This window comes from Hemitrygon akajei, chromosome 5 (genome assembly GCF_048418815.1).
Source record: "Hemitrygon akajei chromosome 5, sHemAka1.3, whole genome shotgun sequence".
Lineage (NCBI taxonomy): Eukaryota > Metazoa > Chordata > Chondrichthyes > Myliobatiformes > Dasyatidae > Hemitrygon > Hemitrygon akajei.
The window spans coordinates 158167393-158193316 of record NC_133128.1 but is presented as its reverse complement, the minus strand read 5'-3'; the positions used below and the strand labels follow the sequence as shown (position 1 = coordinate 158193316).

At 42.6% G+C, this 25924-nt stretch overlaps 1 protein-coding gene across 3 annotated transcripts in view; it reads left to right on the top strand.

Annotated features, from left to right (window-relative positions):
* Positions 1–25924, top strand: part of myo1b (myosin IB) — a 271540-nt gene that overhangs the window by 20132 nt on the left and 225484 nt on the right. The gene's annotated exons all lie outside the window — the stretch shown is intronic.

The window sequence follows — 25924 nt, the reverse complement described above, 5'->3', positions numbered from 1 at the left end:
GTGCTGCATAGTCCACCCCCACGGACAGGGCCTGGACAGCTGGTCTGGAGAGTGCGTCTGCCACGACGTTGTCCTTTCCCGAGACATGCTGGATGTCTGTCATGTACTCGGAGATGTAGGACAGATGTCGCTGCTGGCGAGCCGACCAGGGATCGGACACCTTCGTGAGTGCGAAGGTCAACGGTTTGTGGTCTGTGAACACGGTGAATGGCCTGCCTTCCAAGAAGTACCTGAAATGCTGCTTTGCCAGATACAGTGCCAACAGCTCCCAGTCGAAAGCACTGTACTTGAGTTCGGGTGGTTGTAGGTGCTTGCTGAAGAACGCCAGGGGTTGCCAGCGACCCTCGATGAGTTGCTCCAACACCCCACCGACTGCTGTGTTGGATGCGTCCACCATGAGGGCGGTCGGAACGTCCGTTCTGGGGTGCACCAGCATCACTGCATCTGCCAAGGCTTTCTTGGCTTTAACGAAAGAGGCTGCGGCCTCCTCGTCCCAAGTAATGTCCTTGCCTTTACCTGACATCAGGGTGAACAAAGGGCGCATGATACAGGCTGCTGAGGGGAGGAAACGGTGGTAGAAGTTCACCATACCAACTAACTCCTGCAGGCCTTTAACCGTGTTGGGCCGGGCAAAGTGGTGGATCGCGTCTACCTTGGCGGGCAGAGGTGTTGCCCCGTCTTTGGTAATCCTGTGGCCCAGGAAGTCAATGGTATCAAGACCGAACTGGCATTTGGCCGGGTTGATCGTGAGGCCGAAATCACTCAGATGGGAGTAGAGCTGGCGGAGGTGGGACAGATGCTCCTGACGACTACTGCTTGCTATAAGGATGTCGTCCAAATAGATGAACGCAAAGTCCAGGTCGCGTCCCACCGCGTCCATTAGCCGCTGGAACATCTGTGCGGCATTCTTCAGGCCGAACGGCATTCGGAGGAACTTGAACAGGCCGAACGGGGTGATGAGTGCTGTTTTGGGGCTGTCTTCAGGGTGCACCGGGATTTGATGGTATCCCCAGACGAGGTCTACTTTGGAAAAGATTCTTGCCCCTTGCAGGTTTGCTGCAAAGTCCTGTATGTGCGGCACGGGGTAGCGGTCTGGAGTTGAACCCTCATTCAGTCTGCGGTAGTCGTCGCATGGTCTCCAACCCCCGGCTGCTTATGGCACCATGTGCAGGGGGGAGGCCTATGGGCTGTCGGACCTCCGTACGATCCCCAATTCCTCCATCCTCTTGAACTCCTCCTTCACCAGGCGGAGCTTTTCCGGGGGGAGCCTTCGTGCATGGGCATGGAGGGGTGGTCCCTGGGTCGGGATGTGGTGCTGTACCCCATGTCTGGGCATGGCTGCCGTGAACTGAGGTGCCAGAATCGATGGAAAGTCCTTCAGGATTCTGGTGAATTCGTTGTCCAACAGCAGCGTTGTCCAGGTGTGGGGCCGGCAACTTGGCTTCACCCAGGAAGAACGTCTGGAAAGTCTCGGCATGTACCAGTCTTTTCCCTTGCAAGTCGACCAGCAGGCTGTGAGCTCGCAAAAAGTCTGCCCCAAGGAGTGGTTGGGCCACGGTGGCCAGTGTGAAGTCCCACGTGAACTGGCTGGCGCCGAGCTGCAGCTGTACTGTGCGGGTGCTGTAGGTCCGTATCGTGCTGCCATTTGCGGCCCTCAGGGTGGGTCCTGGCTTCCTGTTGCGGGTGTCGTACCCCGTCGGGGGCAAGACGCTGATTTCCGCTCCGGTGTCGACCAAGAAGCGGCGTCCCGACTGTTTGTTCCAGACGTACAAGAGGCTGTCCTGGTGGCCAGCTGCCATAGTCATTAGCGGCAGCTGGCCCTGGCCCTTGCAGGGCGGGCGACAACGGCGGGCTTTTGAGCCCCACCGCTGGTGGTAGAAACACCACTGTTCACTGGCCTCCTCACTCCTGCCTCTGTGTTGTGTGCGCCCCCCTGCCGGGCCTGGTCTGGTCCGCTTTTGGGCGCGTGCCCTGGTAATCTGACCAACGGACGCCACGCTCTCCCTCTTGGCTTTCCACAGCACATCTGCCCGGGCTGCCACCTTCTGGGGGTCGCTGAAATCTGCGTCGGCCAGCAGCAGATGTATGTCCTCGGGCAGTTGCTCTAGGAACGCTTGCTCGAACATGAGGCAGGGCTTGTGTCCGTCGGCTAGGGCCAGCATCTTGTTCATCAATGCTGACGGCAGTCTGCCTCCCAAACCGTCCAGGTGAAGCAGGCGGGCACCCTGCTCATGCTGTGAGAGGCCAAAGGTCTCAGTGAGCAGCGCCTTGAATGCTTCATATTTGCTTTCTTCCGGGGGCGACTGTATGAAATCCGCAACCTGGGCGGCCGACTCCTGGTCAAGGGCGCTCACCACGTGGTAGTAACGCATGGAATCAGAAGATATCTGCCGAATCTGGAACTGGGCTTCTGCTTGGCTAAACCACACGCGTGGTCCAGAAAGTCGGCAGTTTCAGCGAAACTGCGTGAACAGATGAAGTGTCAGTCATCTTTGGTGCAAATCCCGTTTGGACTGTCGGGATCACCAATGTAGCGATGTGCTACACACAGCGCTGAAATAATGACACGAAGTCGGTAAGTCGATTCGAGACTAGTTTATTCAAACTTCACGGCGCTGGCATTTAATCCCTAGCATCAAAGGTGCATTACCAAAGTCTCTCCCTGCGCGCTGGCTATTTGTGAGCCTGCGCAGAAAGTGGGTCACCACAGTAATTCTTATTTTATATAATATGTCCATTTAGCTCTAGACCTCTTTTATTTTTTAGGATGATCATGACTGTATTACTGACAATGTAACAATTTGAAATGAGCTAGTAATAACTTGAGTAGATGAAGACCTGGACCTTTGGGAGAATGATCCAAATATTGCATATTGCCAACAGCCCCTTTGTAAATTTGTTCAATTTATTGTGCAGTATATTGTGATATAAATTGCCTTGTTATTGAAGCAGAACGTAAATGTTCCGTTTCCTTACTCTTCAAGCATTTTATTGTACTCTTTGTTTAAATGGATCCTTTTGCCCTGGAGTGCCCAGAGCCTAAAGAATTTTCGATCTAGTTCTGTACATTAATAACTCAAAAGATTTTGCAGATGCTGAAAATCCAGGGCAACACACACAAAATGCTCAAGTAACTTAGCAGTTCAGCATCCATGGAAATGAATAAATAGTCGATGTCTGTACATTAGTAATTTTTTTCACTACGCTGACAATGATTACTATTCCCGTAGTTTCAACAGTGTTAATTCATTTCTGAAGTTAAACCAAAAATATGCTGTTAATGCAAATGATCTATTCTGTTATATTTGTAACTTCAAAATATTTTACTAATTGGTAGCAATGGTTACAATGCCTACAATGAGCTCACAATTTCCATTGAAGTCAGAGGGGTCATGGAACCTGCACCAGGTGGGGCAGAGATCCAAGACATGATTTACCTCAGCAGCTGTTTTCAACAAAACTTAGGCATTTGCTACTGAGATACCATCCACTGATGAGGTGATCTGCATTATGATCACACTTAGTGGAAATAGAGAAAGGTTGGCCAAGGTAATGTTCTTGAAACTTGAGAATGTCCATCAATGCACCAGTGCAAATCTTTTACATTGACCAGCTATCTATGTGATTAAAATGCACTTAACAGCCAATTTTCTCTATTGCACTGTTTAACTAGAGAGTTATTGTTGGCCAAGTAGAATGCTTTGATCATGTCATAGATAGTGAGATCTTTGCTCTACTCACCATTGAGTCATAGAGCACTACCGCACACAGTCTGTGTTATCCTGTTGTTCTACCTAGTCCCATCTTCTTGTACCTGGTCCATAGCCCTCCATAACTCTCAAACCATGTACATATCCAAAGCAGTGTCAGCTGGTTGAATTGTTTCCCTTGTGTTAGTTTACCATATGTGGATATTCAAATCGAAGTAACGTTTTTTGTACAAATTCTCCAGGAACGTTTGGAATGTTCCCAGTGACTTATCAGAACTGTTTGTAGATGCTGTCATAGAAAGCTTGGTCATTAAATATGGTAAATAAAAAAAACAATAAAAATAAAAGACAAACCCTTGATGTGCAAGAGAAAGAAAAAAAATACAAATTGAAGACAATTAAGCTCTTCAAATCAGCTTGGCCTCAGAGCAATCCAACCTTGCATCCAGGCCAGATGTACCGGCACCAGATCTGCTCTGTCTGGGCCTCAACTTTTCCTTTTGATGCCCAGAGTGAGCCAACATTGTTCCCGGGCCAGCTGTATGTATGGGCACGGGTACTCCATCTGCAATGATACTGCAACACACCATCTCGGCTCATCCCCCAAACTCGCCTCTTCACTGTTGATAATTTAATACAATTTACCTCAAAAAATGTATTTTAGTTATGTTTTACCTTTTTAACTACTCGAGAGCTGTCACACATGTTCCGTAGTGCCATCGAAACTGGAATAATATCAATAAATTATTGCATTTTCTTGTTTATAAAACTGTTAAATCTATTAGTCTGATATATATGCAACACACACAAAATGCTGGTGGAATGCAGCAGGCCAGGTAGCATCTATAGGAAGAAGTACAGTCAACATTTCGGGCTGAGACCCTTTGTCAGGACTAACTGAAAGAAGAGATAGTAAGAGATTTGAAAGTGGGAGGGGGAGGGGAGATCCAAAATGATAGGAGAAGACAGGAGGGGCAGGGATGAAGCTGAGAGCTGGAAAGATGGACTCCAGCACCATCAATGCGGGTTCCAATGACCATGGACACCTTCAAAGCGATTGCGCAGCCTCCTACTGCGACTCCAGCCTTGAACTCCAGGCCGGGTCTTCATGTGCTGTGATTGTGACTCCCGTCTCCCCTTCCCCCACCATCACTCTGCAAAGTCCTCTCCCTCAAACCCATCGTCAGCTCCTGGGCCCTCAGAGGCTCCATCTTCCTCTCACCCCAACCCTCACCTCTCCACTAACACTACCAGCCTCCCTCCCCCCTCTGATCCCAGCTCTCATCTGTGCCGGGTCTTTACCATCCCCTCCGACCTTCAACTCTCTGAGGCAGAGCACTTTGTCTTCAGTAAGGGCCTTATCTTTGTCCCCCTTCGCCCACACCTCAGCGAGTTCCGCGTACGCCATGACGCTGAACTCTTCTTCCGCCAGCTCCGTCTTCGAGCCTACTTCTTCGGCAAGGACTCTCCCACCTCCACCGATGACTCTTTCTCCCGTCTTCAATCCTCCTCCTCTTCATGGACACCCTGATCTGGTCTTCTGCCTGCTCTGGATCTCTTTATTGCTAACTGCCGACAGGACATCAACCATCTTGACTTCACCACAGCTTGTTCCAATTCCAACCTCACTCCTTCCAAACGCTTTGCTCTCCACTCCCTCCACACCAATCCTAACCTTACTATAAAACCCGCTGATAAGGGGGGCACTGTTGTAGTCTGGTGTACTGACCTCTACCTTGTCGAGGCACAGCGACAAGTCGCTGACACCTCCTCTTATTTACCCCTCGATCATGACCCCACTAAGGACCACCAGGCCACTGTCTCCCACACCATCACCAACCTTATCAGCTCTGGGGATCTCCCATCCACTGCCACCAACCTCATAGTTCCCACACCCCACACTTCCAGTTTCTACCTCCTACCCAAGATCCACAAACCTGCCTGTCCAGGCAGACCCATTGTCTCAGCTTGCTCCTGCCCCACCGAACTCATTTGTGCGTATCTCAACACTGTTTTATCCCCCCTTGTTCAATCCCCTCCCACCTATGTTCATAACACTTCTCACACTTTGAGTTTTTTCAATGATTTTAAGTTCCCTGGCCCCCACCGCCTTATTTTTGCCATGGATGTCCAGTCCCTATATACCTCCATTCCCCACCAAGAAGGTCTCAAAGCTCTCCGCTTCTTTTTGGATTCCAGACCTAACCAGTTCCCCTCTACAACCACTCTTCTCCATCTAGTGGAATTAGTCCTTACTCTATAATTTCTCCTTTGGCTCCTCCCACTTCCTCCAAACCAAAGGTGTAGCCATGGGCACCCATATGGGTCCCAGCTATGCCTGCCTTTTTGTTGGCTTTGTGGAACAGTCCATGTTCCAAGCCTATATGGGTATCCGTCCCCCACTTTTCCTTTGCTACATCGACGACTGCATTGGCGCTGCTTCCTGCATGCATGCTGAGCTCTTTGACTTCATTAACTTTGCCTCCAACTTACACCCTGCCCTCAAATTTACCTGGTCCATTTCCGACACCTCCCTCCCCTTTCTTGATCTTTCTGTCTCTATCTCTGGAGACGACTTATCTACTGATATCTACTATAAGCCTACGGACTCTCACAGCTACCTGGACTATTCCTCTTCGCACCCTGTCTCTTGAAAAAATGCTATCCCCTTCTCGCAATTCCTCCGTCTCCACCGCATCTGCTCTCAGGATGAGGCTTTTCATTCCAGGACGAAGATGTCTTCCTTTTTTAAACAAAAGGGGCTTTTCTTCCTCACCATCAACTCTGCTCTCAAACACATCTCTCCGATTTCACGCAAATCTGCTCTCACCCCCTTCTCCCGCCGCCCCACTAGGGATAGGGTTCCCCTTGTCCTCACCTACCACCCCGCCAGCCTCTGGGTCCAACGTATAATTCTCCGTAACTTCAGCCACCTCCAACAGGATCCCACTACCAAGCACATCTTTCCCTCCCCCCCCCCCCCCCCATCCCTTCCCACCGATCTCCCTCCTGGCACTTATCCTTGTAAGCGGAAAAAGTGCTACACCTGCCCTTACACTTCCTCCCTCACCACATTTCAGGGTCCCAGACAGTCCTTCCAGGTGAGTCGACACATCACCTGTGAGTCGGCTGGTGTGGTATAGTGTGTCCGGTGCTCCTGGTGTGGCCTTCTAAATATTGGTGAGACCCGATGCAGACTGGGAGACCGTTTTGCTGAATACCCACGCTCTGTCCGCCAGAGAAAGCAGGATCTCCCAGTAGCCACACATTTTAATTCCATGTCCCATTTCCATTCTGATATGTCTATCCATGGCCTCCTCTACTGTCAAGAAGAAGCCACGCTCAGGTTGGAGGAACAACACTTTAGGTACCGTCTAGGTAGCCTCCAACCTGATGGCATGAACATTGATTTCTCTAACTTCCGTTAATGACCCCATCCCTTTCTCTCTCTCTCTCTCTCTCTCTCTCTCTCTCTCTCTCTCTCTCTCTCTCTCTCTCTCTCTCTCTCTCTCTCTCTCTCTCTCTCTCCCTCTCTCCCTCTCTCCCTCTCTCCCTCTCTCCCTCTCTCCCTCTCTCCCTCTCTCCCTCTCTCCCTCCCTCCCTTCTTCCCCCCCCTTTCTTTCCTCTTTTTTTCTCTCTCTGCCCCTCTCACTATCAGTCCTTCCCTGCTCTACATCTCCCTCTGGTGCTCCCCTCCCCCTTCCTGTCTCCCTAGGCCTCCCATCCCATTATCCTCTTCCTTCTCCAGCTGTGTATCCCTTTTGCCAATCTACTTTCCAGCTCTTAGCTTCATCCCTCCCCCTGTCTTCTCCTATAATTTCAGATCTCCCCCCTCCACTGCCACTTTCAAATCTTACTATCTCTTCTTTCAGTTAGTCCTGACGAAAGGTCTTGGCCCAAAACGTCGACTGTACTTCTTTCTATAGATGCTTGCATTCCACCAGCATTTTGTGTTGAATTTCCTTGAATTTCCAGCATCTTCAGATTTCCTTGTGTTTGAATCTGATATAGACACACACACACGTTTTCCGTGGTTATAATGAAAACGTAGTTTAACATAATACTAAAATTACAAAATGCCAAATATCTCAAAAACAAGGACATTTTGGCAGATAGGGGAAGGATATTCAGCAAATGCAAAGATTATACAGTGACCTTTCTTTTTTAACATGTTAATTATCATGCATTTTGACCCTTTTTCAGTCCTGAAGAAGGGTCTCGGCCTGAAATGTCAACTGTTTACTCTTTTCCATAAACGCTGCCTGACCTACCGAGTTCCTTCAGTATATTGTGTGTGTTGCTTTGAAAATTGTTATGTTCTTATTCCTCAGCAAAATTATAACACAGTGCTAATTTTTCTAGGAATCCTGGAATAAAGGGTTTGCTTTGACTGATTTTGATCAATTGAATACTTAGACCTCTTTTACTGAAGAAGTCAAAAAGAGGAGTAAAGGTTGTACCAATTTTTGAAAGATGCATTTCTATACCTCTGTACAGGAATAGCAAAAGTCTCAGGGCATTTTTAGTGAGTTTTTAAATAAATGTGGTTTGGATGATGCCCAGACAAGTCTTTTAAGCATTTTTTTAAAGTTCCTTTATTAAGTTGAATTATCATCTTGTTGGAATGTATACCAGTTTTTCTTAAAACCATGAGGTTGTTTTCGGCAGGCATACACGCAATGTTCTCAGGCACTGAAGAGTGCTACCCAGTGATGCTTGTTTTTGCTCTGTTACAGCTGATGTCAGCTGAATATCTTTCCAGTAATGTGGCAAGTTATGTTGCTGACAGTTGTACTTTTCCAGACTATGAATTATCTAATTTGATCAGTGATCTTGGTTGTCTGGATTGATTCAGAACTATGCTGGCATTATACTTCCGTCACAATTGTATGATCCATGGTAATTTAGTTAGGCTCTGAAAATATCTCCATATTTAATCAAGTTCACATTAGAAAAATGAACAATGTTAGACATCTCGTATGGTTTAGCCCCATATCCCTGTGTTCATGTAAATAAGTATCACAGCCAAGGATTTTGATCAATTTAACTATGAACTTTTATTTGTGAATCACATGCTCCTTTTTTTATGATGTAGAACACAAAAACAGGGAAAATTGTAAAGCATTTAAAAACTAAAAATTCAAAAACTGAAGTGGCAGCAGTTCAAATTACTCATCCCTTTTTTCTCAGTATTTAGTTGAACCACCTCTCACAGCTATTACAGCCAGTTGTATCTTTGGATAAGTCTCAATTAGCTTTGCACAATGTGATGGAGCATGATTTACCCATTCCTCCTTGCAACATTGCTCAAGCTGTGCCAGGTTAGTTGTGGAGAGGCAGTGGACAGCAATCTTGAGGTCTTGCCAAAGGTTTTCTATTGTGTTAAGGTTAGGACTCTGACTGGGCCACTCAAGGACATCAATTTTCTTCATTTGAGCCACACTGTGGTTGCTCTGGCAGTGTGCTTTGGGTCATTGCCCTGCTAAAAGACAAACTTCCTCCTTAGTCTAAGCTTTCTGGCAGAGGTTAGCAGGTTTTTATCCAAGATCTCTCTGCATTTAGCAGTGTTCATCTTCCCATCAGTCCTGACCAGATAACCAGTCCCTGCTGTTGAAAATCATCCACATAGCATGATGCCTCCACTCTACAGTAGGGATGGTGTTACTTGGCTGATGCCCAGTATTAGATTTACACACATGTAGCTCTTAGTGTTGAGGCCAAAAATTTCCACTTTAGTCTCATCCGACCACAAGACCTTCTTCCACGTCTTTGCAGTATATTTTAAGTGCCACTTTGCTAAGTCTTTATGGGCAAGGATATGCTTTTTCTTTAGCCAGGGCTCTTTCTTGCCAGTCTTCCAACAATACCCTTTTTGTGAAAGGCCTTCGAGATTGTGAAGACTTGTGCAGCTCATTCTGAGTGACTGTTGGTGTCACAATAGCCTCTCGTACAAATGCTATTCTTCTCTGGCGACTAGGTTTAGAGGGGTGAACTGACTTGGGAAGCGTGGCTGTGGTCTCATATTTTTTCCTCTTTTTCATTATTAACTTCACTGAGCTCTGAGGTATGTTCAATGCCTTTGAGATGGTCTTATATTCTTTCCCTGATTTGTGCTTCTCTAATACCATTTCTGTGACTTGTCTTTGATGTTCTTTTGTCTTCATTTTGGTTTGATCTGTTGAAAATCTATCATACTGTTGGACCTTACAGAGAGAGGGGGTGTTTGTTCTTATGAGTTCATGAAAACAAGCGGTCCTTCAATTTTCTACATCAACAAATTGGGTGAGGTGGTAAGGTAATAGATTATATCTAAGGAAAGTTAGCATAGTAATTACAAAGGGGTTGACTACTCTTTTCAGCCTCACAGTTCTGGTTTATAAATTTTAGTAAATTGTTGACAGGTTTTGGAATTTTTCTTTTGATTTGACATGATACACAATGATTTGTAGATTAGCTCAAAAAATTCTACTTCAATATATTTTAAAGAGAAAATGAAACAGTAAAATTTGAAAATAGTTGTGGGGGCTGTATACTTTTTCAAGGCACTGTATTCATGTATTGTTCAGCTTGGTGGCTTTATGTATCTTGATTCTAAATACTTATTTCAGATGGAAAATCTTACTTACACAGCATGTGGTTGGAAGCTGGAATGCATCTTTACTCGATCCAACTTCATGTTCCAATTGCTTTTTGAAAAAAAACTTTGATCAAATTTTCATGCTCTTCATTGAGAATAGAATCGATTCCTTAACGTTGCATGTCCATCACTAATAAATCTTTTTTAATATTCTTGCTGTCACCCCTGCAAATTTTCATTTGTGATCAGAATGTGATCAATTCCATGTGCTTCAGACTTTAAAACTATCTCAAGATTGTGTAAATAAAATTGCATTTATCTCTCAATCAACAAGTCACTTACTCACTCTTCTGATTTTAGGACCTGTAAGGTTTGTGCATTGAGGCTTGTGATGTTTTGCACATATACCTCTTTTTTATTTACTCTTGCTTCTGTACTTATCAAGTTAAGTTATGTCAGTGCTTTGTTTTCACACTGTACACCAATTACAGCATCAATCACATACTTTTATATCAAGGTGTCTTATTTATAAAGCGAGAAAAACAATGTTTCCTAGGCATTCTATGCACCAGTCATCATGTTTTACCTGAATGTTGATTTTTTTTTGTGTGGAGTTTTGCTGCAGTTCTACTGCTATTTGTATTGAGATTGCACAAACTTATTTCAGCAATGATAGTTGTGACCTATTGGACTGAATAAGTTGTGAATCCAGATCCCAGAGATGAAAGATGGTGCATTTGCACACATTAATCCATTGAGCAGTATATTTTTAATAAATACAGAACAAGATTTGGCATTACATTTTTTGAGGAGATGTAGCAAGAAGATCTTTGAAGTTGGTGATATTTACTTAAGTAAGTTATTTTACTAAGCATTCACACTGGGGAAGCGTGAAAGTAATGAATGCTGTTTATAGCAGCAGCAATTGACATCATTAATGCTGGTCTCTTTGTGTTGCAGCTAGGATTTAATAATAGATAGAAGTACCGGTAGAAGTATAAACAGAACATCATTTTTTGTAAGCAATCCAATTCTTTCCTGGTTTGATATTCCCATGAATGGTGAATGGTTGGCTTCCACTCCAGTTCTACATAAAAAAAACTACAACATAGACTTAATGAAGAAACACTTGGTCCAATGCAAAGAGAGCTAGGTTTTGCTGCTTGAGACCAAGTAGACAGACACAAACAGACCCACTTAAGTGCGTGCGTGCATGCACACACACACAAATATTCTTACTTGCTAGGTTGCAATCTTTGGTAAGGCTGTGCAGAATATTAGACTTCAGACAAAAACAATATGTTTGCTATCAATATGTCTTATGGACACGGGTGAAAGTAATCTATAATAAAGTAATAATAAAACAATATTGAGAAAATCTGAAGATGCTAGAAATCCAAGTCAACACATCTTAAAATGCTGGAAGAACTCCGCAGGTCAGGCAGCACATATGGAAAAGAGTAAACTGTTGACATTTTGGGCCCAGATCCTTCAGGGCTAAGTGCAATTTTTAATGTTTGCAATTTAAATTTTAGTTTTCTTCCCTCAGTTTGACACAGATCAATAAAAATGATGAGCCAAATGGGCACCTGACACTTGTCTTATCCAGGAGAAATCCTGTGCAGTGTTAAAGGACATTTGTGATCATTCCAGGCTATTAAATATGGATTTAGCTTATTTGTGTAGTGAGAACTTTGAGTTGCAAAAACAAGGAACGAGGAAAGGAAAGCATGCATTTGGGAATTGCGCCAGGTTTTCCGATGCTGATGTGACCCTGGCTATGTTTGTTAGGCAATCTTTAGAGTGAGAACTGGTTGGTACTGTGGAGGCCCAATTATTAGTGTACAAAGGTTGCATAGAGAAGTAACAGTGTGGTAGTAAGCAATTTGCGTTAAAACAGGTGTACTAAAGGCTGAAGTGTGCTCTTCGGTATTGGCCTTTTTAATGTGATCTCTACAGATATATCCTTGTCAACTCTTGACATTTATTTCCATTGTTTTGATGGATTAGATGTGTTTAATAAGGAAGCACATGATCTTTCAGGAGTCCATTGATTATCTTCAATGTAAATATTGGCTTAATGTTAAATCTAGAGAGAGAATAAGGTAACAGCCAGAGTTAGACAACCCACCGAACAGATCAACAGCCACAACTTGCACTTCTGCTCTAGTGGGATATCCCAAAGATGTTTCACAGGAGTGTCACAAAGAATTAAAATGGCATCAAGCCACAATAATAATATTAGAAGAGTGGTCAAAAGCTTGGACAAAGTATGCTGTTGATTGAAGAATGTTGTCAAGTTGAATCTAGATTCAATGTTCAAAGAACTTGTTCACTGATTTAATTTGATATTTGAATCTTGGCCACCAGTTGTGGTATGAATAGCATTCCTTACAGAATAAGTCATGATTCCCACTAATTATTTCCACTAGCTAAGCTGAAATGTCGGGCTTTATTAGTGATTTTGAATGGAAAAATGACATGTTAATGACAAATAGATTAGATATGTCTGTGCTGGATTTGCTATATGCAATAGTAGGAGAGCTACAATTGCTTCAGGGTTCTGAGGTAGGAAAGAGATTCATAGTTCTGATCACCAGCCAGAGAAGTCCGAATGTATAAAATGTTGAAAATTGGATGAATGAGGAATTAGCATTAGATATGATGCTTCATTTTCACATGAAACATTGCCCCATAGTGAAATATTTACAGTTCAAAAGTAAATTTATTATCAATGTATATGTCACCATATACGACCTTGAGATTCATTTTCTTGCAAGCATTCACAGTAGAACAAATAAATACAATAGAATCAGTGGAAAAACTACACGTAAGCAAGCTGAGAAACAACCATTGTGCAAATACAAAAAACCATAATAATAATAAGCATCGAACGCCTGGCTCAGAGTTGGAGACCTCTTCCCAGAAATAGAAGGGTTCCTTGCAGCAATTCAGAACCAGGTGGTTAACATAAAAACTATCAAAGATGCATAATAAAATATCAAAAAATTCAAGTTGCTAATGCAGATCATGCCAAGAAACCAGAAACAACCCAACACACTACAGCATCCTGCAGCAGTTTAATTCAATCACCACAACATTCACCAAAATATTGCTTGAAAATACAAACTCATAAAGGAAACCATACCTTACTATAAATACAGACCTGATCCAATTCTAGAGTCAGAGTCCCACAAATTATATTACGACCAATCCGTTATTACAGATAGGACAATCCAGATGTAATATTACAGGATAAACAAGCAAGAACAATTTACTTAATAGGTATAGTCATTCCAAGCATATATAACATACAGAAATCAGTAAGTGAAAAACACCAGAAATATGCTGAAATAAAGGAGGGAATTGAAAGAGTATTGAACTTGAACAGGGTATACATTGCTCCGATAGTAATATCTATAACTGGTGTCATCCCAAAGTCACTACACAATAGCATTAAACAATTAGGCCTACACAGCAATATCTTTCTAAATCTACAGAAAGCCACAATACTAAACACTACTAGAATAGTCCAGCTGTTCCTCGAGTTTTATCAGCCCAAGCTGAGAAAAAATAAAAATAAGTACAATTAATAAATAAGTACTACTGGAAACATGAGTTGTAGAGTTCTTGAAAGTGAGTCCATAGGTTGTGGAATCAATTCAGTGTTGAGGTGACTTCCACGCTGGTTCAGGAGCCTGATTGTTGGATGGCAATAACTGTTCCTGAACCTGGTGGCATGGGACCTAAGGCTCCTGTACCTCCTTCCTAATGGTGGCAACCAGAAGGGAGCATGGCCTGGATAGTGGGGTTCTTGATGATGGTTGCTGCTTTCTAGTGGCACCGTTCCTTGTAAATGTGGTCAAAGGTGAAGAAGGCTTTTCCTGTAATGGACTTTAATGAATGCACCACTTTTTGTAGGCTCTTCCATTCTTGGGCATGGTGCTCCCATACCAGGACTGTAATGCAACCAGTTGAGATACTGTTCACTGTGCATCTCTTGAAGTTTGCCGATGTTTTAGATGCCATGCTGAATTGGTGCGAACTTCTAAGAACGTTGGGTTGCTGCCACGATTTCTTTGAAATGACACTTATGTGCTCGTCCCATTTCAGATCCTCTGACATGATAACACCAAGGAATTTAAAGTTACTGATCTTCTCCACTTCCAATTCCACAGTGTGCACTGGCTGATGGAATCCTAGTTTCTTCCTCTTGTAATCAATAATCAGCTCTGCAGTTTTGCTGATGCTGAGTGAGAGTTTGTTGTTATTGCACATTTAACCAGATTTTCAATCTCCCTCCTATATGTTATTTTGCCACCACTTTTGATTTGGCCAACAAGAGTGGTGTTGTCAGCAAATTTAAATATGACATTGGAGCTGTGTTTAACCTCTCAGACATAAGTATAAAGCGAGTAGAGCAGGGGCCTAAGCACACAGCCTTGTGATGCACCTGTGATGATGGTAATTGTACAGAGATGTTATTGCCAATCCATACTGACTGAAGTCTGCTCGTGTGGAAATTGATGGTTAGTTGCACAAAGAGGTGTCGGACTTTATTTCACACAAAATGCTGGTGGAACGCAACAGGCCAGGCAGCATCTATGGGGAGAAGGGTCTTGACCCGAAACATCGACAGCGCTTCTCCCCATAGATGCTGCCTGGCCTGCTACGTTCCACCAGCATTTTGTGTGTGTTGCTTGAATTTCCAGCATCTGCAGATTTCCTCGTGTCGGGCTTTATTTATTAGTTTTGAGGGGATAATCGTGTTGTATGCTGTGCTGTAGTCAATGAAGAGCATCCTGATGTATGTATCTTCACTGCCCAGATGAATGAAGAGCCAGTGAAATGACATCTGCTGGCGACCTGTTGTGACGGTAAGAGAGTTGAAGTAGATCCAACTCACTCCTCAGGCAGGAGTTGATATGCTTCATGGTACACCTCTCAAAGTACATCACAGTGGATGTACTTAAAGTGCTGTGGAAAATAGTCACTGAGGCAGGTTGCCACGTTCTTATGATTGAAACCTGCCAGAAGCAGGTGGGTCCCTCAGCAAGAGATTAAAGATGTCAGTAAACAATCCAGATGGTCAATTAGGACAGGACTTCAATGCTCAGTCAGGTACACCATCTAGGCTAGATGCTTCCCGTGGGTTCACCCTCCTGAAGGATGCTCTCATGTTGGCCTCAGAGACCGAAATCACAGGGTCATCGGGGACTATTGGAGTTCATGAAGGTTCCCCCATGTTCTGTTAGCCAAAGTGAGCATAAAAAGCATGGAGGTCATCTGGGAATGAATCCTTGTTGTCACATATGTATGTTGCTTGGTCTTGCTTTGTCAGATTTGATAGTGTTCAAGCCCTGCCACAGCTGTTGAGCGTGCTTCTGTGTTTTTGCAGTTGGGTCTGGAATTGCCACTTCACATGTGAGGTCATGCCTGGACCTCTTGTACTTACCTGGGTTGCCTGACCTGAATGCCACTGATCTTGCCCTCAGCAGATTGCAGATCTCTTAGTTCATCCAGTATTTCTAGTTGGTGAATTCTCTGCATGTTTTTGTGGGTACATACTCGTCCATGTGTGTCTTTATAAACTCTGTCTTCCTCTGACCACATCTTGTTGTCTTTACCTTTGGTGCCTCTGCTGTATGTAGGTAGGAGGAGAATAGCCAGATCATCAGATTTTCTGAAATGTGATCTAGGGATGGAACTATTGATGGTAGTGTAGCAGAGGTTTCTCTTGGTAAGTAGAATGGTCAGCAGTTAATCATTAGATATTCCAGTTGGGAGAAATGTGGAGAGAGGGTGACACCAATTCTAATATGTTTTTTTTCAAATGTGGTGCCCCATGCATATAGAGATGTTAGCTCTTTACCATGGTTTCTCACTGGTGAAAAACAAAGCCAAAACCGTAATGATAGGAGATGAGAAACAAAATGACATTCTTGTCAGACATTGATGAAGCATTTTATGCATGCAGTCTGGTCCTTAAAAGTTATTGGTTATAAAGTGGAAAAATACCACAAGTATCTTTAAAATTGACTGTATTAATTTTATTAGAAAATGGTGGCCTTGTTATTATGCTCAAGTAAATTGGGACATTTTAATGATAATATTTACCCTAATTATGTGATTATATACAAGATAAGCTGACAGAAGTGGACTACAGCTAGAAATTCAGTCACAATTGCAGTTTGAAATGGAATTTCCCTTGGGAACATTATTGTATTAATGCAATCTTTGGAGGCTGCTGTGTAGATGGATTCCCTAGTCTATTATGTGAAGTACATTTTGCCAAATATGAATTATTTGAAATAAAGAAAGGGGATACATAAAATGCATGGAAGATCCAAAAGATATAATTTGATTTATTATATTCTATCGTTGTAAGATTACATAGGTTTTGTGTTTGTTTACTTGATAATGCACCTGGCAAATTCATTTGCAAGGCTTTTGTCATGGAAATTTCCTTCAGTGTTATTACTTCCAGTAAATGCATCATTCATATAACTAATGATGAATGTTCAGGAAATGGTAAAGGATGCTGTATCATGGAGAAATTAGTCAGTCCTCTCTAAGCTGGGCGTCAGTACAGTCCATCATGGGCATCATGATATTTCATATCATATTTGTGACTTAAAAAGGCATCGTTTCTTTGACTAGTAACTATTTGACGTTCTTTATCTAGGGTCTTGAGTAGCCATTTTTTTTAAAAAAAGAAAAGATTGTCCTTAACAATCTTAATTAAACTTATAATGGCCTTTATTCATTCTGAATTTATGCTGCAAGTTTAATATTTTCACTGAAACAGCAAAAACTCACACCTGTATATCATAATTAAGTGTAGTGATAATATACAGAAGATAGAAATAGAGCATGTAAAACGTGGTCAAAGTGAGAGGCTTTGTTTTACAGTCTTGAGGTGAAGGGATGAAATACACCCTGGAGGCTTTTGGAGAGGGAATTTCAGACAGCAGGGTTTAAGCAGATTTAAAAGGGTGCAGGGCTGACAAGGAGTCAATTCACTGAAGGATTGAAATCAAGTACAGAATGGTTGTTAAGGTAACATAAATTGGGGATGAGGCTCCAATGCTGGTGTTCCCAAACTTCATGGATCAGACCTGAACTTCAAATGGTTTGTTTTCTCTGTATTTTCTACTCAAAGAAATAGTTATTAATAATTTTAGTTATAAGCGAAGGTAGAAGTCGAGGCTTTCTTAGGGACAGAGACCGTTCAAGGGCAACTTCTGTGGGGCCCAGAATGAGTACCGGTACTTTTTTTTTACCTTAGCTGAGGCATCAAAAATCAGGAGGAATTGATGTAAAGTAATTGGTGGAAGGATTAGAGGGGAGAGATGAAAATCTTTCATCCAAAGCATGGCAAGAATTTTGAACTTACTGCTTGAAATGGTGGTAGTGGCTGAAACCTTTGCAACATTTTTTCAAAGGAGCTGGGCGTGAACATGAAGAACAGTGAATTGAAGGGCCCTGTGAACTTAGTTGATAGTAACTTCATTAACAAGTTTTGACCAGCTAAGTAAGAAAGAACTGAATGTCATTCAAGCAACACACACAAAATGCTGGAGGCTCTTGTTTGTTACTGACTATCCTTCTTCTGTGTTGTAAATTTTCTGTGATTCCATCAGTATTGATTAAAAACTATCCATTTTCTTATTTGCCCTTCAGCATTAATCCCTCCCAAATTCACCACATTGGCCCATTACCTCCAAAAGCCCCATGGAAACTGACAGATTTGAATTCAATTAGCTTCTTTATAGTTTAGACGTAAGGTAGTTTTACTGTGAAAAGCATGTTTCACATCTCCGTGAGGGAATTGATGCTGTGAGATATGCTTTACATATGTACCACTAAGCAGCCCTTGTGACCAATTTGATCTTTTATAAGTGATTTGCATAACAATGGCACTATATAACCTCTCTTCTTTGGCTCATTGTTGTTTAGGAATGTCAGATTTCCAGAATTTCCATGAAGTTAATCTCCAGGTTTAAACCTTTATTGTCCCTTTCTAATTGTCCATGCGCTAAAACTTGTTTGATCAATCAGAGAGTCAATCATAATGATGTTTCTGGAGTTGTGTAACTGTCAAAATGACCCCAAGTAGTATTAGTGATTCAGATTTTACAGGAATCGAGTGGTTGCATATCCACAGTTTCTGACAACAACTTTTTATTCAATATTTATTTCACATTGTGAATTTAGAATGGTCAACTACCACAGACTCCTTTTAAATGTTCTTAAATTCACTTTTTAAAATTATGATTGCTGAAGCCTTCTCTGGGCTGTAAGTTTGCTTTATTTTGTGTCAAAAAATTTACAGCAAGTACATTGTGTTTTTTTAGAATTGGCGAGCACAAAGGTCAAGTTTGAAAGTGAATATGGTGCTTCTGTCAGAGGCAAAGAACATATTTCTCCTTAAGTCCATATTTATATATTTAAATTATTAGTGTAACGTTTTTCAATCTGGTTATAACAAATTGCCCTGCAATATGGAAATCATGAAGAACCAGGTTTGTTTAGCTGTACTGAGTAATCAAATACTTCTTTTTATTTAATTTCAGATTTTAGTTAATTAACAATATCATAATGGTTGCAGACTCCAACTATTCTAACCTTCTTCCAAAGCAGTCCTTGGATTGAGAAAGATTTACTTCCTGTGCTTTATGGATTCTGATGTGGCTGATGAATCCAATGTGGGGACCACAGGCTCTTGGACAGAGTATGGATGGCCAGACATGTGGGATTACCTTGGATTAGCATCCTGGTGGGCCCGGTCATGGTGGGTCTAGGGGCCTGTTCCTGTGTTTTAGGTGATGCCTAATGAGGAAGGTGGCAGAGAGTTATGAGGTGGTGTGCTTTTTCTGCCATTTATATAGGTTTCCTACATGCTCCCGATGCATGGATTCCAGGTTCCCAACATCATTCTCAATACTCCTCCACTTAAAGCAATTAGAGGCCAAAGATTCCCACGAGTCGTTGGGAATGTACATTTTTCAAAAAGGCTGTGAGCACATATTTGAATCTTTTCCTCTCTTCACCTGTTAACTTTTTATTGTGACTAAGCTCGGAATAGAATGTTTGCTTTGGGACTTCAGCAAATGAACAATATTGTTTACTCATTGAAGTTGACACAGTGTAAATAGGGCCTATATGCCAAGGATGTTAGCCTGAGGAAAAGCTGATGTTGGTTTCCTTACTTCAGTGAATCTGGGGGATTTTGCAGTTAGCATTGGTGATATCATACCAATAGCCTGAGCTGCTTGCTATAGGTAGTCCAGGACTCACAAGCATGTAGGAGAGCAGGAAGCACTGCTGTTCCTTCAACCATATGGCTATTTCAGGCAGCTTTCTCCTCAATTGATTAATGGCATTGCTGCCACATTGAACATGGTGGTTAATTTGACCATCAATTCTGTCTACAATGAGAGGTGGCTGCTGGGATATGGGAAGTGATTCATGCTTTCCAGATTCTGTTGTGAGGCGTTAGGTCAGAGGGCAGAGTGGTGTAGCAAGGGCATGCTAGTTAAGGATCTCTGCTTTGTGGATGTTTATGTTAGGCTCATCCTCTTTGAAGTTTTAGTAACCATGCCAATGATGACTTGGCTTTAAAGCAAGTATAAGATAGCCAATCATGCAGAGCTATGAGGTCTGAACCCTTCTGCTAAATGCCGGGTTTGATCCTGATCTGCAGTGCTGCCTTCTAGAGGTGAATGGTTTTCCTCATGTGATCATGCAATCAGTGCTTCATTAGAGATATTTACAACAGCTCCTTGCGTATAGAGTAAAACTTTGATAATCTGGTACACTTGGAGCTTCGGTGGTGTGAGGCTGTCAGATTTTCTGGACCGTTAAGTGTTATTCCAACTCATATTCAAGACATTCTTAATTCTCCTATTTGAAAAGCATGTGCAGTGAGATGATAATTTTTCTGGAAACCGAACCAGCTGAGTTTCAAGAAAGCATGGAAACAGAGACCTGGTGAGCTTTAGGGAGAGCAGGAACCAGAGCCCTAGCATGTTTTAGGGAGAAGGGGAACAGAGAAGGAGTTGGGAACCAGAGTCCTGGGAATCGGCACTTAGTGAACCCAATGCCAAACGATCATGGTTTCTGAGCAATCAGATAGCAGATTATTTGAGACAATATTTTCTCTCCTCCTCCCATCTTCTTCTATTCTCCTCTCTGGCCTCTTACCTCTTCTCACCTGCATAAAACTCCCCTGGATCCCTTCCTCCTTCCTTTTCTCCTATGGTCTATTGTCTTCTCCTATCAGATTCCTTTGTCTCCAGCCCTTTATCTTTTCAACCCACCTGGCTTTACCTATCACCTCCTAGCTATCCACCTTTCCCTCTCCCACTCGACCTTTTTATTCTGGCATCTTCCACCTTCCTTCTCGGTACTGGAGAAGGTCTTGGCTTGAAACCTTGACTGTTCATTCATTTCCATAGATGCTGCCTGCCTTGCTGAGTTCTTCCAGCATTTTGTGTGTGTTACTCTGGATTTCCAGCATCTGTAGATTTTTTCATGTTTGTAATTTGCTACTCCACTGTGAAGTCTCTTTAAGGGATGATTTCTCTGAAAAAGTTTAAATCTTCTCTTCAACAGGAGTTCAGTGAAACCCTCTCTCACTGCTCCTCCTTTGTGATCTCTGCTGCCCGCTGACTCTTTGACCATGCACTCACCTAGACTTGCTACCACAGCCATGTATCCTTGTCTTTGCTGCCACCTGCTTCCAGATTTGTTCTTAGAACACTTGGTTTGGACCCACTGAGGTTCCCAGGTACTCATGTTCGATTGGCTGCTTCTCCCTCTGAATTTCACTTGCCTCACTCTACAACACTGGTGGCACTGTCTCAGACTCTGCCACAGCTCCAGGCCTCTCTCTCCTTTGCCTGTCATGGACCTTTCTGACATTTCATCTTCTGCTGGATCCACACCTTCAACTGTGAGTTCTTCGCCTTCCTCATGTTTAGTAAGGATCTGAAGATCGCCCATCTCCAGACCATGGGTCTTACCATCTCCAATATAACTTTCCAGTTTTTGGTCAAACTTAGTGGGCATATTCTCTCTAAAGAGGACAGAATTATAAAATATATACAGGTACTTAAAATTACTAGAAACAAAACTGAAATATCTGAATTTTGAAGGTGTATGTATGCCTGAATCTTCCTAAAGAACTACCGTAGATTCCGGACTACAGAGCGCACCTGATTAAAAGCCGCTGGCTCTAATTTTAGAAATAAAATCATTTTTTAAATTATACAGGCCGCTTCGGATTTTAGGCCGCACCGAATTTCCGGCGGAACGGATTTTCGGCGCACTGGATTTCCGGCGGACCGGATTTTCGGCGCACTGGATTTCCGGCGGACCGGATTTTTGGCGCACCGGATTTTCGGCCGCTTGTAATATGAGATATTTACACAGAAAGATATTACACGTGTTGGGCTTCAAATTCTGCCCTGTGTTCGTTTTGGAAGAGAGACAACCAACACCGGATTACAGTGCAGCGTGGCTTTATTGCAGAACGCGTTTTGCCTTCCCCTTACATTCTGCTCTTATTTATACTCCTTTTTCCCCCAAACCAAACCCTCGCTACACATATTTGGTGAGGCTAAACTTTGTTATACCTACCGGTATTTGGTAACATCGGACACTTGTGTCCTTATTGGCCCGATACCATTCACACACGAGTTTTACTGTTTTTTTGTTTACTGAATCGCTAGCAGTTTCGGTGCAGCGGAATCCTCAGTTTCGCTCCCTCCCTCCCTTGTACTGCTGTCTAATATCACGTGAGCCATTCCTGACCTGAAGCGGCAGTCCCAAATTAAATCTCCACCGTCTCACCATCGATTCATGTATGCCAAGATTACGCGCAGCAGCTCGATTTCCTTGTTCAACCGCCAGATTGATTGCCTTTAACTTAAAAGCTGCATCATATGCTTTTCTTCGAGTGTTTTCCATGTTGATGAGGGTGAGTACAAATGGCTGATTTACAATAATTTGTGAAGTGCGCTTGATTTATCGTACAATTTCATTGGACCTCTGTGAACTACTCATCAATTTTATTGGTCTACTGTTACGAGGCAAAATGTTTTGGCGGCATGGGAAAAAACTTTCTATTAGCCGCACCTTATTATAAGCCGCTATGTTCAATGCTGTTCAAAGCATGGGAAAAAAGTAGCGGCTTATAATCCGACATCTACGGTAATCTTTCATAATACAGAAGGGCCTCCTCTATAAGTGTGAACCATGCAGATTTTTCTGTCTATTCTATTGAAACAAATGTAAAACTGGGACTAGAGACAACATTTTCTACTCTAACTGCTATATGAAAAAAAATGCCTGGGAAATTTAAACAGTTTGCTTTAATTGCAAACAAGAGAAAATCTGCAGATGCTGGAAATTCAAGCAGCACACACAAAATGCTGGAGCAACTCAGCAGGCCAGGCAGCATCTATGAAGAGAATAAACAGTCGACCTTTCAGGCTGAGACCAATAGCGACTGTTTACTCTTTTCCACAGATGTTGCCTGGCCTGCTGAGTTCCTTCAGCATTTTGTGTGTGTTCCCTTTGTTACAAAATGCTTTTAAAATCAGATTTTAAAAAGATTTATCTTGTCCTGATTAAGATGGTGAATCTTCTAAGAATCAACTTTGGGAAAGGTGTTTTAGTGAGTGTTTCAGCAACTATTGTGCATTTTTGGTTTTTTAACAGTGGGAGGTAGGGATCAGTTGGTGTAGGGCCTGGAATTTACTGAACTACAGTGTGCTGAGATGAGAAGTTCTCAGCTATTGTAGTTATCCCATGTGAAATATACAGCATTTGATCATTATGTTCTCAGTCGAGTAGGCCAACAGCACAAAATTATTTACAATAACAATCTGAAGTATTTAGTCAGTTTACTAGTAAGCTAACAGGATAATTGGTGCAGAATATGAAGCAATGTTGTTTGACAGACCTTTCCTAAAGCAGCTGGTGGGAAATGTTGTTAAGGCCAGATCCTCTGAAAGGATCATCTGAACGGATCAGGATTCCAATGGAGATGGATGTTAAAGAGAACAGATGCAGCCTTTTTAAAGTACATGCATTCTGGTATCTATTTTAATACATTCAGAAAAACAGTGAAGCAAGTATTTAGCTATGCAACCTTTGAACTTGCATAAAGATCTGTACTTAAGGAATTTGTCTTCATAGTTTTTGATGTACTTTGCCTTGCAGAAAATTCTATTCCATGAATACATCAAGTACATGGAGCTTTGATGTTGTGGCCATTACAGACTTGGTTGAGTGAGGTACAGGTATTGGTGCTTAATGTTCCAGGGTTTCGATTAATGTCACAGCTGCACTCAAAGTGGACATAATGGAGGGCTCGTCCATTTAGTCTATATGGGGAGAACTCAAATAGGTGCAGTTACACAGATGGGATTGTACTACGGATCCCCCCGACCCCCCCCTCCCCATAGACACTTGGAGATTGAGGAACAAAAACACAGGCAGATGAAGGAAAGGTGTAAAAACAATAGGGTTGTTGACATGGGGGACTTATACTTCCTTCATGTTAACTGGGATGTTCTTAGTGTAAGTAGATTAGATTGGGTAGAATTAGTCAAGTGCATCTACAAGGACTTCTTAAATCAATATGTTGATCGTCCAGCAAAATGAGAGCCTGTTCTGGATCTGTTGTTGGGTAATGAGCCTAGCAAGGTGACAGACCTCTCAATGGGTGAGCAGTGACCGTAACTCCTTCAGTTTTAAGATAGCTATAGATAGGAGTAAGCACAGACCATGTGGAATGATATTAAACTGAAGCAGGGAAAATTATGAGAGAATTAGGCAGGAACTAAGGAGAGTTAATTGGAACAGCTGTTTTGGGCAAATCCACATCAGAATCAGAATCATTAGAGTCGGGTTTAATATCAACAGCATAGGTCATGAAATTTGTTAACTTTGCTGCAGCAGTAGAATGCAATATGTCATAATAGAGGAAACATTGTGAATTAAAGTATGAATATGTATGTATTAAATAGTTAAATAAGTTGTGCAAAATAAAGAAATAAAAAAGTGGCGAGTTAGCGTTCATGGGCTCAATGCCCATTTAAAAGTTGGATGGCAGAGGGGAAGAACCTGTTCCTGAGTCACTGAGTATGTGCTTTGAGGCGTTTGTACCTCCTTCCTGATGCTAGCAATGAGAAGAAGGCACATACTGGGTGGTGGGGTTCCAAATGATGGACGCTGCCTTTTTGAGGCATCGCTCCATCTGACATGTGGAGGGTGTTAAAAGACCAACTGCATGCATGTACAGGACAAGCATGTTCCAGTCAGAAGAGAGGAAAAGGATGGTAAGGCAAGAGAATCTTGGATGTCAAGAGTGGTGATGAATTCCTTCAAGAAGAGAAAGGAAATGTATGTAAAGTTTTGGAAGCTAGCGTCAAACAGAGCCCTTAAAGATTATAAAGATGTAAGAAAAGAACTCTAGAAAGTAATAAGGAAATCCAGGAGAGACCATGAAAAGTTCTTGGCAAGTAGGATTAAAGAGAATCCCAAGGCATTCTATACATATATCAGGAACAAAGGGATAATTAGGAAGAGGGTAGGTCCACTCAAGGATAAGGGGGTGGGGGACATTTTCTTGGATGCAAAAGATGTAGGTGCAATCCTTAATGAGTACTCTTCATCAGTATTTGGTCAGGAGAAGGATCTGTGGGATAAGGAGATCAGTGCCAAAAGAATTAATATGCTAAGGCATTTTGAAATAAAGAAGGAAGTAGTATTGGGTCTCTTAAAGAGCATTAATGTGGGTAAGTCCTTAGGTTATTGAGAGAGGCAAGTGAAGAGATTGCCGGGGCCTTGACAAATATCTTTGTGTCCTCTCTAGCCATAGACAAGTTCCCAGAGGACTGGCTGGTAGCAGAAGTTGTTATATTTTTCAAGGAGAGAATCAGAGATAATCCTGGAAACTATAGATTGGTGAGTCTCACATCAGTGGTAGGGAAGTTATTGGAGAGAATTCCTAGGGATAGGATTTATGAGCATTTGGGAAACTATGGCCTGACTAGGAAGCGCCAGCAGTTTGTACAGAATAGGTCATGTCTTACTAACAAGATCGAGTTTTTCGAGGAGGTGACAAGGGTGATTGATGAATGTAGAGCTGTGGATGTTGCCTACATGGAATTTAGTAAGGTGTTTGACAAGGTTCCTCATGGGAGGCTCATCCAGAAGATTAAGATGCATGGGATTGGCTATTTGGATTTAGAACTGGCTTGCTCACACAAGACAGTGGGTGGTAGTCGAAGCGACTTAATCTAGCTGGAGGGCTGTGATTAGTGGTGTTCCACAGGAATCTGTACTAGGACCTCTGCTGTTTATGATGTATATAAATGACCTGGATGAAAAGGTACAGTAGATGGGTGGGTTAGTAAGTTTTCAGATGATACGAAGATCATTCGTGTGGATAGCATAGATGACTGGCAAAGAATACAATGGGGTATAGATCAGTTACAGATATGAGCGGAGAAATGACAGATGGAGCTCAACCTGGCCAAATGCAGAGTGTTGCAACTTGGTAAATTAAATGTAAAGAAACAGTGTTGATGAGCAGAGGATCTTGGATTCCAAGTTCATAGCT